Genomic DNA, 15,537 nt, shown 5'->3' with positions numbered 1-15,537 from the left:
AGTCTTTATATAATTAATATTCAAGGGTTATGTACACTTATCACAATAACGCACTTTGTGCTCAGGAAAATCAGCAATGGTAAATATCTACAATTCTAAAGTGGTACCACTAATATTAGACCTCATTAAAGTGCATTCACAATACTGTAGAAATGGCACACAGATCAATAAGAAGGAAACCAGCAATAGAGAGAGGAGAGATAACAGAGGGTTGAAACAATAGGCAGAATACTGGCCCTTGCTACTGGACACAGTTCTGTGTGGAGATCCCCCCACCTGGGCAACCTGCAAAATAAAGAGATATAACCCCAGCCCAGTCCAGATATTGTTCAATAGTCTATTTTTCTCCTATAATGTTTTTACCCCCCCAATGTACCTGGTGGAGTCGAGTTCCTCGAAAAGGCGTCGACAAGCGTCGAGGGACTCGCTGTTCGGCGACGGGGAATCGACGGCCCTTCTTGAATGCCTTCCTTTTCAGGCGGGAGGCACGGGGCGTCGAACGTCCGTCGACGAACGAGGCCGAACGTTGTCGAAGAGGCGGCAGCTCCGTCCGAGCGGTGCTCGTCGGCGTCGGGGCGTCGGCGTCCTGCAAGGCGGAGGTGTGCGGGGCACCTCGATGACAATAGTTCTGGACCGCAAAGATTGTAGAGACGGGAGCCCAGCAAGGGCGTCGAGTCGTCCGAGTCTTTGGGGTCGTCGGGTGGCGGGAAACCCACCGGCAGGTTTCTCCTCGGCGCGTTGGTCGTCCTCGACTTTCTCCGGCAGGATAAGCGGTCGACGATGCGGTCGAGAGAGTCCTTCGATTGAATGTTCTTAGGCAATGGAGCGGACGGCTCCGATCGTCGGCGGCACGGCGTCAAGTGGTTCCCACGGCTGGGCAACACAACTTCGACGGGCCTCCAGCGGTTACACAGACCTGCGAACCCTGGTCGACGGCAATGGACTTCGACAGCGTCGATGTCCGGGTGCTTCACTTCGATCTCCTCGGCGGTCCCGTCTCGGGTCGGCAGCCTTTCGAGGGTCTGACTTCCAGGGCGCTTCGGCGAAGATTCAGCGGTGCTCGATGGTCCCTCGGAGCACGGGAAGAGGGCGCCTTACCAGGTCCTCTCTCGGGTCAGTCCTCGACGATTTCGACAACCTTCAGTTCCGTCGAAGCAAATGCCACAGCAAGTCTTCTTCTTCCAGCTGGACGTCGAGGATCAGCAAATCCAGTTACTCTTGAGTGGAGACTCAGCTTCTGAATGCTTCTGAACAATTTCCAGTGGTGAGAGGTCCCCAGATATACTATTCTGTCTCTCATCCACACTGCTGGCACACACACAGCAGCCAATCACACAGAAGGGCATTCATGCAGTCAGTCAGCCAATCAGGCACACAGTGCATTCAGGCCACACTCCTCCCTTTCAGACACTCACAACAAGGAATGTGGATTGGGACAAGTACCCAGCCATTCAACACTACACACTGCATTCAGGCCAGTTTCGGGCAGGGCTGTCTCAGTCTTTGTCTCTCATGCCAGAAACCAGACAACCACAACAAGGAGTGTATATTGGTCACACACTCCATTCACCCAGGTCCCACCCACAGGAGGTACCCACAACATACAGTCACTGGGAAGGCTCCAGTCAGTCTAGCTGGGCCTTCACAACAACACCATATATGGAACTTCCACCCAACAGCCAGTCAGGGGGAAGGGACAGAGTCAGGGCATCCCAGGACTTTGGGAAAACAAGACAACAGGCAATAGAAAGCAAGAGGCCACAGGGGCCATCTTGTTTCTATCAGGAATCAACTGATCCCAATGGCAGGGCCTGGGTATCCCAAAATGGAGGACACCCAGAGCACCTGTCCAATTCAGCATGGAGCTGCCACCAGCCCATACCCTGCTCTGTGGGCCACCCACAGGTGCCCAAAAACATACACTAGGGGCACAGGGTTGTACCCCCCCACCCATGGGTGCCATAAGGGTATCCCAGGGGTCTGTTCACCAAACCAAAAGAGAGAGCTGCACTGCCAGGAGTCCCAAATGGATTCCTGGGCAGAAAACATAACAGAACACACGATAAAAGGCAGAAGAGGACAAGGATTCAGAGGCCCTGTCCCTCTGATACATTTCCAGCATCACACATATCATATCATATCATAGATCCCATGCCTACACAAATGCCAGAACTGATGGCTTTGTCAATGCTTGTTTAATCCATATAACCCAAATAAGAGAAACATATGTTTTGCTCTGCCTTGAATGAGAGCGGAGCTCTAAGAATGTAGATACAACACACGTATGGATCATCAATCTCCACACTTTGACCAGAATATATTGCTTTTTGAATTTGAGTCTCACATTGTGATTTGGACCCTTATATATGGACTTCTAGACAGTCAAAACCACACTCTAATTCATATTCCTTAATGCTGAGGTAGCATAATGCATTACATATACGTTTGCAAATAAAACAGTGCAGCAGTTTTTAAAGGCATTGCTAGCAGCACGACGAGATATTATGCTCACAATTAAAAATAGGCTCAAGCATAAAACTGCAACATTTAATCTTGTGAGGAGTGCTCATGATGCTCAATGCACCTCTGAGTAATTTGAGCACCAGAAAATCATGGATATGTCTAACAATATAATTAAAGGCCAGGTGTATGTTTGTCTGATGCAGTCATGCACAGTAGAGGCAAATTAGCTTAGCTTTGCCTTTTGTCACAGCTAGCGGGAGCTGTTGCCTTAGGATACATAGAGACAATGCCAATTCACATAGCTTTGCCTGTTGTCGCCACTAGAGGGAGCAGTTCTCTTAGGATAAGTAGTGGTACTACTGTGTCAATGAAAACCTGCACTTTGTCCCGTATACAAGGGGTCTTACACTAGTAGATATATACATGGACGCACACCCAAAATTGTAAATGTACATCAGTGCACATAACAGTTACGGAGAAAAGCCATCAAAAAGATGTATGTTTAAGTAAATGCTCATTACCTACACGCCCCTCTTCCTTGTCTCAACATTTACTTGTGAGGTAACTTTACCTCCCATGCAGGAACCCTTCTTCTCTTTCCATAACTTTTCTCTCATATGTCCCGCTCCTCCAACGGGTAAGCCTAGTCTTTCTTCCCGTCTGGCTTTACCTCCCATGCAGGAACCCTTCTTCTCTTTCCATAACTTTTCTCTCATATGCCCCGCTACTCCAACGGGTAAGCCTAGTCTTTCTTCCCGTCTGGCTCCAGTACACATTTCTCTGCCTCGAGCAGACCCTTGCACGGCAGTTCACGGCCTCACTTCATCTTCCGTCCCTGACGGGGTTAGGGGTAGAAGTGTATTGGGCACCCATGGTTAAGCCCCTTCTGCTGGACTTGGGGTTCCTCATCATTGAGGCATTGTTCCCGGGAACCCCTCCTGGATGAGGGGATGCGCATTTGAGTAAGGCTTAAGAAACTGCACCACTGCTAAGCTCACAGGCTGGTTTCTGTGGAGACTGCGCATTGCAGGAGAGCTAAGTGTGGTGCACCAGTAATCGGCATCATAGCCCTGAGTGAATGGAGTCTGCCGAGGGAAGTGTTAAGGAGGCTGGAGGGAGCGCCTACTCAGACAGGTGTCTGATTGCCATGGCAGAGATTTCGATTTTCCATGCAAATGAGAACTGCGTGAAGCGGCACTATGAAAGCGCCATCTCCCTCCAATGTTACAAGTTAAGGAGGAGAATGGACGCTACTGTAATCACTGCTGCAAACATGGGGGAACATACAGAGAAGAGACGTCACCAGGAGCAGTATGTGTCCTCTGCAGGCCTGAAAAGAAGTGGGAGGAAGCACTCCAAGTTGAGGAGAGGCTTCTGATACACTTCAGGAAGGCCATTAAGGCAGAAGTGGTGAAGAGTAGAAGGCATAGATCTGCCTCTTCGTCTTACTCCTCTACTTCTTCATCCTCCTCAAACTCGGATGAATCCATATACTCACTGCATGAGGACCAAAAGGGGAAATATTTATTAGATAGATAAGGAGGTAGTTTCTTCCTTTTTGATACAGGGCACTCTTTATATGAGTTTCCAGAAGCAGACCACCCCCAGACTCCTCATCAGTGAGAGAAACTAGAGCCCCTCCCCCACAATTTAAACACACCTGCCCTTACTGATGGGAGATAAAGAAGACATTCTAGGAGAATGGAGGGAACCTGGGAAGGCTGCTCTTTCTAGGTTTGTGGCTGAACCTCATCCACATAAAGGAGAAGCAAAGTCCATGCCACAGTGCTTCAGATATATACTATTCTCCCGAGACAAGAAGAAGTTCTTCTGTAGCACCAGAGGTGACAATGAGAGAGTCAACAGATAGAAAGGTGGGTGGGGGTCCTGATTTAGCTCTTACGCCGGCAACATACTCTTCATATATGGTGGAAATGTCCCGCTGATGCCTAAAGATGCTTTCCGAGAGGACTGATCCTGCAAGTCGTAAGGACACACGTGAAGTTCATGTTGGATCTGGTGTACAGTAGGGTCAGGCATCAGTAATGGCTGTGGGGTCCCCAGTTGCTGGTTGTCATTGCCAGCATATAAGAGATCGGCATACTTACGCTTATCAGAAGTCACTTGCAATGAAGATTCCTTTTGAAAGACAGATGGTATCTGGATACTTTTTGAAGATAAAGTCCCTAGGGTTTTCAAGGCCAATAAACATGCCGAGAAGCTCATGAAGAAGGTTGGCCCAACTCCTAGATCATCCCAGTCCTACAGAAGTAGCAGTAAACCTCAGTCTTCAAGCTATGGATCCTGCAGACAGCAGTGAAATGGACATAAATGAGGAGAGCGAAACAGATGTGCTTCATTCCCTGCTAAGATGCAGAAGTTCTGAAACCAGACCATTTGGGCTTCACATCAGATAGTTCTGCGAGGAGAAACGCACAACCTCTGAAGATGCTGGTCAACAAACTGGTTCAATGGAGTAACAAGATAGAATTCAGCTCATCTCAGACCCCTCTGAGACCCTTCATACTCCCTTCCCTAGAGGTCAGGCCAAAAATAAGGCAATAATACACACCATCCAAGGATTGCTGCGATTGAAGGCCATCAAAAGAGTGTGGAGGAAACAGAGGGTGAAAGGGTTAATTCCCTTGTGTTTCTGGTCCCCAAGCCACCAGGAAAGCACAAATTGATTATAGAGTTGAAGTACCCAAATCTCAATATTATTTCTCAGCATTTCAAGAAGGAATGCCTTCAATGTGTTATTCTCCTGATTCAGAACAAAGATTTCCTGGCATCACTGGATCTTCAGGGCGACAACGTTCACTTTCCAGTTTGGAACTCTCACCAACAGTTCCTGAATTTCACTGTGGGCAAGAATCGCTTTAAAGTCAGCACCAACAGTCTTCACAAATGTTCTTTGTCCGATTGTTGCATCCTAATCAACCCCTCTCGACCATTGTCACCTAGGTCCCATGGGGGTTGAAACGTTCCTCCAAGATACACTTCCTAGGATACCTTAACCTGGGATTCAACGATCCCTCTGAGAAAGATGCCCTCTCTCTTGCCAATTCCTTATACGCCTTAGGTTTCATACAACACATTGTCGGCCCATCGCACTCACTAGGCAGAACCATAGACTGGCTCGCTGACCTCAACTGCAACACCATCATCACATTCAACACGCCATACCTTTAGACCAACTATCCCATTATCACCTTCATCATCCCCACAGCCCTGACAAAGACTATCACCACCTTCTCACTAGGGGTTTCACGGTATTCGTTTTATGACGGTACGATAACCTTCTTGCCAAATGATGGTATATCATGGTTATCACGGTATAGCAGGTGGAGTTAACCAATCTTAACAAATATTTTCTAAAAGGTCAAAAATGGTCAGATTTATCATCACAAGCAAAACCAGGTACCCAGGGCCAGAATTGGGCTTTTCAACATACTTTCCACTGAAATGCCACCCCTTGCTTCCACCAAACACAAACACACATGTGGAGAGGAGGAGGGGGGGCCTGCTGCGACTGGCAAAGCAAACTGACTAGCTTTTCTTAAGTGGTCATTTAGGCTTTTAGCTTCCCCACTGGCTACTGGTGAAGATGACCAGGTTGCCATCTTTATAACCTGCATACCACAGATCAATGGAGGCTGATTGTAGTATACGCTTGTGCGCATACACACACACACTCACGCTCTTTACGTTACAGCCTTTAGTTTACTTGCGGGCCAAAAGGTGTTCAGTAATCACAGACATGTTACCCTTTGGTAGCAGGGAATACCCACAGAGATGAGTGAATTTCGCAGTGTGACTTACTATATGTAAATTCAATGATAGAACCAGGGAAATCCCCCATTGTCATATAACATTATCCATTATAAATATATAAACCCCGAAGCCGCCAACCCAAAGTAAAACCTTTTCCTTCTTGGCACTGTATTTATTCTTCCTATTGCTATTCCTATTGCTAACATACTGATTTTGTGTCAGGCACGTGTGGTTTATGGAATGGCATTAAAAACGGCTCCAAATGAAACTACTTGGCAGATGGCTCATCCAACAGTGCAAGACCAAGACTGTGCAGCACTTGCTTACTGCAGCCTTTCCAAATCAGATTGAAAAGCACACTTAACGGTATACCGGTATAAACAATGTGACGGTTATTATTGTTCAAATAAGTTATACCGTTACATCCCTACTCCTCACTGTCCTGAGCGATCACACAATCCTCCCGCAAACTCAACAAGCGGTGTCTACTCCCCCTGCTAACTATAGTCTGTACACTCTCCCATCCTCTACCACTCTCGAACCCCATTATCCTGGTCGACCTCTACAATGCTGCCATCTTATCAGCAGTTGACTCCATCGCCCCACTCAAACACCAGAGGGCCAAACCAAATGCTCACAAAAACTCTCGGTTCATCCCCATTATTTGAATCTTACGAGCCAAGAAGCGCTCTGTCGAATATGCATATCCCCCACAGGAGCCAACAAAACACGTTTCCTTATCATTTCCAAAGAATATAAACAGCTCATCCATGCAGCCAAAGCCACTGCATTCTCTGACAGAATTACCAAAGCCCAGTCCCAATCACGTGAACTGTTCACCATTCTACGTGAATTGGAAACCCCTGCCACACCTACGCAAACATTACCAAATGCCTGGTGCCAGCAAATTCAGGACCCTCCAAAGAAATAAAAAAAATTACAAGCTATCATCCTCTCTAAATCATCCATCACTAACTCACCCCTCACCTACCTCTCTACCCTCCCCCCACCTCCTTTACACCTTTCAGCTTCCACCCTGTCACTGAAGTTGAAATCTCCAAGATCATCGCTGGTCTTAAATCCTTGCGATGCCAAGGTGATACCTGCCCAGCTGCACTGAAAGAATGCTCTGAAGCCCTCATACCAATTATCACATTGATCATCAACTCCTCCTTCAACATCTGCTTAGTACCAGCCTAACTTAAGAAGGCCTGGATCTCACCTCTCATTAAAAAAGTATCCCTTGACCCCACTATACTCACTAATTACCACCCCATTACCACTGTCCCATTCTTACTACAAATAGAGGACTGCGCTGCCTACATCCAAGTACAAACCTACCTTTAAAAAAAAGAATTCCTCAGCACACGCCATCAGGCTTCTGCCCAGGCCACCGCACAGAATACTCGACCTAAAAAAACAAATAGACGATATTCGAGACTCTGGGAACCTAGTCCTCGATCTACTACTTGACCTATCAGCCACAGTCGACCTTGTGAACCACCAAACACTCTATCACCACCTACCTTCTGGCACCAACTTCTCCCCTGAAGCAACGAAATGTGTTGCATTGTTCCTAGCAGACAGGACTGCTTGTGCCTTTGCAGGAAATGCATCTGCCCACTCCACTCCACTACCCCGTGGTGTCCCACAAGGATTCTGCGTCCCCCCACCTTCCATAACACATGCACCAAACCTCTATTTGACCACCTTTACACCGTTGGCATTTCCAACACCAAATATGCTGATGGCACACATATCCTCCTCCCACTCACAGGCAAGCATGACTACGGCACTGTCACCGTCAACAAGATCTTTAACACAATCCAAGCTTGAATGGTCACCCACCAACTCTGCCTCAATGATGATAAGACAGAAATCCTCATTGTGGGCCCTCTCTCACGACCTGCCAAGCTGGGCCCCGCCTTTCGAACCTTCACCATTGATGCCTTCATAATCCCTGCCACTTGCTCTGTTAAGACTTTGGGTGTCTACCTTGACTTCTGCTTCAACATGACCCCTAGGGTCAATACAATTGCTTCATCAGCAGCCTATTCTAAAAAACTCTTTAACGCCAGCAAACCTTTCCTCTCCACACAAGACTGCTTAACCATAGCCAGAGCAGGAATAGGCTCCCAGTGTGACTACTGCAATTCTCTCTTTGCTGGCCCTTCGGAGAGAAACACAATAAACTCCAGACAATTCAAAACAATGCCATTCGTGCCGCCATGAAACGCGCCAAACAGGACCATGTGTCAGCCCATAGAAGATTTGTACACTTGCTACACGTGCGTGAAGAGGCTTGACTTCAAGATTCTCTCAATCATACACAGAAGCCTCTCAAACTCTGCTCCGTCCTACCTCTAATAGAGAATTACCAAAAGTACCCCTACCAGACCTAAAAGATCCATCCATAGCCACCGACTGACCACACCACGCGTTAAGCGCACAAGAGCCGGGGCTGCAGCTTCCCTTCTACCATCAGCCGTCTCTGGAAGGCTCTGTCACTAAACCTGCGTGCTGAAACTTCCTACTGGCCGTTCAGGAAGCAACTGAAAACATTACTTTTCAATTGACTCGCCTTCTCCCTCCTCTTCACCCCTCCCTATGCCTACTCCCCCATCCACCTCGCTGTTGACTGAGTTCTGTCACCAGCGCCTTGATGCCCAAGGGTTCTGTGCGCTTTGTAAGTGCAAAAATAAATAAATAAATAAATAAGTACCTTTGGCTGGCACTTTATGACGCTGCCTTGCAGCTTTACAACACACTATAAACACAGGCATTCATGTTACATAACAACCTAGTGTTATGATCATGTATCATCTCCAGAATGATGAAAGATTGAGTCAACGCCCACAGAAATCAATTCTATGATCAGAAAACTACACACACAACTCTGCAGCAGATGCATTAACTCTGGGGCGATCTTAATGGTTTCTTAACAAATGAATAACATTACAACATAAACAGGAGAGCTCCCAAACACAGTTTTGATCTGAATGTATCAAAACCACTCCAAATTCGTGTGTCCTTTACACGATTAACAACCATATTTATGCTGCAAATCTTTTCTGATTTGATGTCATTTTTTACAATTAATGTTTTATTTATTTCTAGAGGTTTGGACTGGTTGTTGCTTCCTCATGAATGTATACATAATTATAATGCAGAGAACAAAGGGGTCATGTTTGCCCTGACGTGGGGCCAGATTAGCCAACATTTGCACCTGTGCACTTGCTTCTGCACAACATTCAGCAAGCAGGTTTTGCCCCAATCGAAAGCTCCTTTTCTGTCACCTCTGACCGCCCGTTCTTCCAAAGCCCAGGGTCTACTTCACCATGAGCGAGTGCACCAAACTGCACCTTTTCTGACACGTTAGGGCACCGCAAAATCACCACGGTGGTGACGGGCACAGAATAAGTGCTTTTTACATGACTATAGAGAAGATGAAGCAGTCTCATAATTGCACTACCCTGGCTGCATGACCTAAAAACTAACTTTGGGCCTGATTTTCAGAAGTGTTTTTTGTGTTTAAATATTGTATTGTATATAAGGTTTGCATAACATTTCAAACAACAAATGGAATGGTGCAAGTGCCACAATTGGCTATAGTAGCAAAAGTTCATGAATAATAATCTACGCAACAGTGGAACCTTACATAATATGTATAAAGTTCTATTCTAAAGCATGAAATGCAGTTACTAATAGACTAACAGTTATATAACTCCTTTGTGAGATAAATATATGGACATACAAGACTCACAGGACTAACATGAACGTAAGGATGGGACGGCAAGGAGTGGAACATTTTCCTATGGGATGGCGCCATTATAAAACACTGAATCAGGCCCATTGTATATAGAAGTAGGATCTCATAATAGTAAATAGTATTCGCTAATCTTGACTAGGTATTTCATTATTCAAATAATCTAAGAAAGATTGACATTTTAATAGATAATCATGCGACAAGAGTGGGGATACTGCATTACATTTTCCCATCCTATGAAGATTGCAAACTGCATTACACCACAATTTAAAATGTACACCTTTAAGATTTTTCCAATTCGAAGTTATGGTTTGGATGGTTATGGCGATAAATAAGTCAAACAAATAACCTTTATGTTTATCAATTGCAGGTTGAATCGTTTTCCTTGATTACAAAAGCGTTTTACAACGGCGCAACCCATAGAAAAACACTTTGTAATTCAGGCCCTTTGTCTCAAAGTACTTATCCGTCTGATTGGAAAAGCAGAGCAACATTTTTTTATGAAAAATCAGTTTGGGCGCAGTTTTCTTGCCTTGGTTCAAATTGTTATGTAATAAGGTCCGAGCTAAATTTGGAGCAAGTCCTATCTGCTCTAATGGCCACCGTGCTGGCAGAAGAAACTGCGAAAACATGTGACGCCACTGCACGCATCTTTAATCCTAATACAGTGTAGATTGGAGTGGATCCTGTATGGGTCATTTCGCATAGCACCGGCACAGGTTTCTCGCCAGTGGCGCAACGGTTGGGGAAGCCGGCCCCGGGTAGAGGGTTGTGGCTGCCCCATGGTATGCAGCGTCTCCACGAGTGACAGGAAGGAGGAGCAACTTCTGGGAGAAACGGTGGCAGGACTGCTGGCGGAATTCAGAAGAAAACGTACATTTTGGAAAGCTGAAAAGTTTGAAAGGAGATGGTGACTTCACCCACAGGCTACACACTGACCCGGCCCTTTCCTCCCTGAATTGACATAAACACTAAAAGAGTGGTAAAATGACATTAAGTAAGAAGAAACCATGACGACGGAATGGGCACCTGGTCTGACCACCAAGGGGTGTTTGCATGCTGAAAGGGAACATATGAGCATTTTGGGAGGACCTGCAAACTTCCCACGCTTTGGATAACCGGCGAGTAGCTCAGGTCAGCACCAGCGCGCCAAGTCAGACTGCTGGGCGCAGGTTAGCGGGGTGATACGTTGTGGAGTAAAACGCCTCCAGCTCCATATACCAGGATTGTTTACAGAATTTACCTCACTGGAAAACAGACTGGGCTCCCGCAGAGGAAGGGGAAGGGGCCTGTGAGCGGGAGTGCAGCGGGACTATATAGAAGATAGAATCCGCAACAGCTGGAACCAAGAGTTTACAGATGTTACTTGGAAATCAGTGTAGCCCAGGCTCGCGCCACTCCAGTTCCCAGAGCCCGCAAAACAAGCATGAGTTCCAGAGCGCGTCCAAGCAGCGTGCCACCCAATCAGAGCCGGGCGCTGGAGACGCTGCACACTTCTACTATCGAACTTCACCCTATTTATTTGCCTTATTCGGCGTGACAGGTTGGCGCTTCTCCCGCCTCAGGTGCCTTGGGCGACACGCGCTGTTCATTAAACATTCCCCTCCTGCTCTAAGGCACCCTTGGAATCACAGCGTGCGCTATTAAAGGGTGCTTGCATTAGCGCTGCCTGCAAGGGAGGCATAATACACAAATGTGCGTCCTCTGACAAATGTGTTTATGCCCCACCTTGAAACATGATTCGTGACATGTGAAGATAGCGTGGTTTTATACCATCTTACAACAAACTTTCTGAAACGTTTATATCAGGAAACGTATAAAGTAAACGTGGCGAGGTTTGAGGCTGCACTTTCGAGCTCCCGCGTCCATACACAGACACACAAACTTGCAGGAGATCAGATTACAGGGACCCACAACTCGAAAACACGCCGAGGAGCCGGGCCCTGGAAAAACAAGCCCCGTCCCAGAAATGAAAATGCAAAAGTTAAAAGGAGTGTGATTGAAAGGGTACCTTGGACGTGGTTCTCTGCAGCCCTGGTGAAAAGTGCGTTTGTAATCCCGAAGGAGAACTCCCTCCAGCGACAGCGGTCCCAGCTCCAGGCAATCTGCCCTCGGATCAGCGGCGGCAGCAGCCGCAGCCTCCTCCCATGTCTCGCCTGTGTTAGCTGTCAGATTGTGCACAGCCAGAGAGCGAGGGCTCCCCCTGCCTCTGTCCGCTCCCCCAGCCCCCAGGCACCCCAGCCTCCCGCAGCAGCGCTGACAGTGGTCACAAGTGTGGGCGGGATCGCCCTGCTGCTCAAAACCCAAGAAGAGCTGAGCTGGAGGGAAATGGAAAAAAAAACCCTCAGCGCATTCCTGAGAGCTCCGACTGCTGCTGCCGCTGCTGCCCCCTCCCCTCTCCCTGTCAGTGGGAGCTGGAGCCCAGCGCCGAGCGTGTCACTTTTCACCGAGCTCCGGGGCTCCTTCTAGAGGTAAACACTGGCTGGTGCCGCAGGGTTAGCCTTGGTGTGCTGGAGTGCTGCCCCTCACAGCAGACAGCATGGAGGATTATTAACGTGGTGCATATTTGAGAGACGGACACACGCAACAGGCTATTGGCTTTTCCAGAGCTGTGCAGCCTTCTGCTGCGGAGAGGGCAAATCATGCCCAAAGAAATGGCATATGAGGAGGGACACGCAGCTTGTAGGTGTTGTTTGGTTATTTGCCCGACCATTGACTGCCCATGGCCCTGCTGATCCCTATGTTTGGCTAACCCACCTACTTTCTGCCCCTCCCCGCCCAGAGCACATCCTCCTGGGATTTCTTTGAGTTAACTTTCTCAAGCCTTACCATCAAACATTATGCTCGAAGTGCCTGCCAGTGTTATTTCAAAGCAGTCTCCTGAGACTTAATGACTTAACAGAGCTGTAAATTTGGTACTAGTGTAATAAAAACGCCTCAGCCAGGTCTGCCTTCAGCCACTCAATTTGTAAGCAATATCCATATCCTACAGGGAAGTGCGTTCAAAAACAAGCATTGGCAAAGCCAACAGTTTTGCTTGTTGATAAGAATTAGGCATTTGCCAGGCATTTCTATTATATACTCAGGTTCTCGCACCATTTTGAAGCTGCTACCATCGATGGCCAGTTGATACCACTATGGCAGTGCCTGGCAAATGCATTCTCCAAGCCTGCACAAACCAAAACTGTTGGCATTGCCGATGCTTGTTTTTCTCTTTGTTGTCAGAATTCGCAAGCAGCAGTTTTGTCCCCCAGAATAGGGTTTGGCATAAGGCCTTCTTGTGATGCACGCTGGTTTCACCCCATCCTTCCTCCATCGTGTTTGTTTCCTCTCCCAGTCTCCCTATCTACCTCTTCCTGCAGAAGCTCTTCAGTTCTTGGACCATTGTCCCTTGAGATGTGTTGGTCTGCCGAGATAAAATCGCTAACATGGAAGATGTCTAGGGTTGCTTATTTTTCTATAGCCATAACACCATCCCACATTATCCTTCCCACTAGCCCTCCCATCCCACAGTCTTTGGTGTAGCACCTTGAAGCGACTTTTGTGAGGCATTTGTACGTTTATGCAAATCATCAACAAAATAGAAAAAAGTACACATCTTTATTTTCCCATTCTTTCACGGTTTATTACATGACACACACACACCAGCTAGGGAACACCTGCCCCTACAATGAATGTGGCACACAATAAAACACTTTTTTTATTTTTAGTATACTACGGATTATTTTTGAGTAGGCCTCCAACCCATCTCGCTCCCAACTTCCACCAACACCCCTTGTCACGATAGACCAGGAACCAAGCCAGTGTGTTGTCAATGAATATTTTATTAATTTATTATTTTAATATCAAATTTAATACAAATAGGTGACAGCAGCCACTAATGTTGTGGCAACACAAATGCACAGACTTCTAGAAAGTAAGCAGGAAAAGAGATATGGTGATGCCACTACTATTTTGTTTTATGAAAAGCAATACAAAAAATACAAGGAACAAACCAGTTATGGGATGGTGCCCACAGACTCAAGATGGGGAACCAGTAAACACTGCAGAAATTGCGTTTTGGAGTGCAATGGAAAAATGGGTTTTCAATGATTTAATACTATTGCTATGGGACAGCGCACAAGGAAATTCAGGCTGCTTACACTAGAAGGCAAATAGGGCTTCAAAACCGACTAGCAAGCACACATAGGAAACTCAATTTTAATATAGGCAAAACATGAAACAAATAAAAAAAGTAAAAATAAAAGGGAATGCAATTCAAAATCCAGGATTTTGGGGAAGAGGTATACAGTAGGAAAAATGGGTTTAAACAGGTGAAGTCAAATATTTAGAAAAACAAAAATGGAAATCACCCTAATATTAGCTGGGGCTGGAAATGACAGGCTTTCTAAGCCATGAAAAACGAAGAAAATGCAATTCAAAATCTGCACTCAGAATATGTGTATTTGTATTTTATTGAATTTGAATATGATAGGGGAAGGGGAATACTCTAGGAAAGATGCTTTTTCAAAGGTGAATCAACATTTTTAGAAAAACAAAAATGCAAATCACACTAATTCTACTGGGGCTGAAAATGACAGGCACGCTTTCAGCTATGAGAAAGGCACATAGGAACCACAGTCTTCAGTGAAAATGACAGGGACTACTAACAGGTAGTCTTTGGGCAAAGAGATTAGTAACAATGGGAATAACGGTTTGGGTTTAATAGGGCAGATGCAAATAGGAATGACACTGGCAAATGAAAATTCGCTTAGCAGGGCATAATTTTTATACACATGGACAAATTTGGTTTTCCTCTCACAAGGGGATTAGTTATTTTGGGCAACACTTTAATGACTATAACAATTAACAACAACATTGGGAAAAAGATTGTTGTTTTCAAACGCCAACAATCTCAATCCTGTGAAATTCAATGGGGGAATTAATTGATTTACTTATGAAAATACTAAGGATTTACACAGTCAAATGATGGATTTTTCAATGGGGATATGTTGACATACACAGGCAAACAAGAGATTCTTCTATGGGGAGATGGCTGAACTATACTGGCAATTTGGGGTTTTCAATGGGGAAATATTGGATGCACTGCTACAAAAGAAAATGAAGGGCTTATGCAATTTAGGGCTGGGGTGATTGATACTTACACAGCAAGCCTTTGTTTAAGTTTCAGGAAATCCAGCTGCAACTCAGGACACTCTGGAAAGATAGGGAAAGGGGTCTGGTCACTCCACTCTCAAAGATGGTAAGTTTCAGCAGCCTTCTCTCCATCCTCCTTTTCTGTCTCCCCAGTTTTTGTGTGTCCTGAGTCCTACTACAGTGCCCTTTATATAGCAGAAATGACATAACTAATTTTACAATAATGGGGAAGTACCCTGCAATAATCCCTGCCGCCAGGATTGGACTGTTAACATCTCTCTCTACACCCCCAGTCAGGATTGGTTTAGGGATTTTTGAGAAGCCCCTGTCTTTTCCCATTCATCACCATCCTTTGTTCTCCTTTCAACTTTTTGGCAAAAACTAGTTAGATATCATAA

At 46.1% G+C, this 15,537-nt stretch overlaps 1 protein-coding gene across 3 annotated transcripts in view; it reads right to left on the bottom strand.

Moving 5' to 3' along the window:
* Positions 1 to 12,524, bottom strand: part of GHR (growth hormone receptor) — a 1,187,134-nt gene extending 1,174,610 nt beyond the window's left edge. Inside the window, exon 1 of one of the 3 annotated variants that reach the window (XM_069627210.1) lies at positions 12,015 to 12,524. The gene's annotated coding sequence lies outside the window, so the exon portion shown is untranslated. The remainder of the gene's footprint in view (positions 1 to 12,014) is intronic. The other 2 variants (XM_069627212.1, XM_069627211.1) reach the window with 2 other exon arrangements.
* Between the last annotated feature and the right edge of the window lie 3,013 nt (positions 12,525 to 15,537).

Source organism: Ambystoma mexicanum, chromosome 6p (genome assembly GCF_040938575.1).
Source record: "Ambystoma mexicanum isolate Mex_15411 chromosome 6p, UKY_AmexF1_1, whole genome shotgun sequence".
In the NCBI taxonomy this organism is placed as follows: domain Eukaryota; kingdom Metazoa; phylum Chordata; class Amphibia; order Caudata; family Ambystomatidae; genus Ambystoma; species Ambystoma mexicanum.
This window is presented reverse-complemented; position numbering and strand designations above follow the sequence as displayed.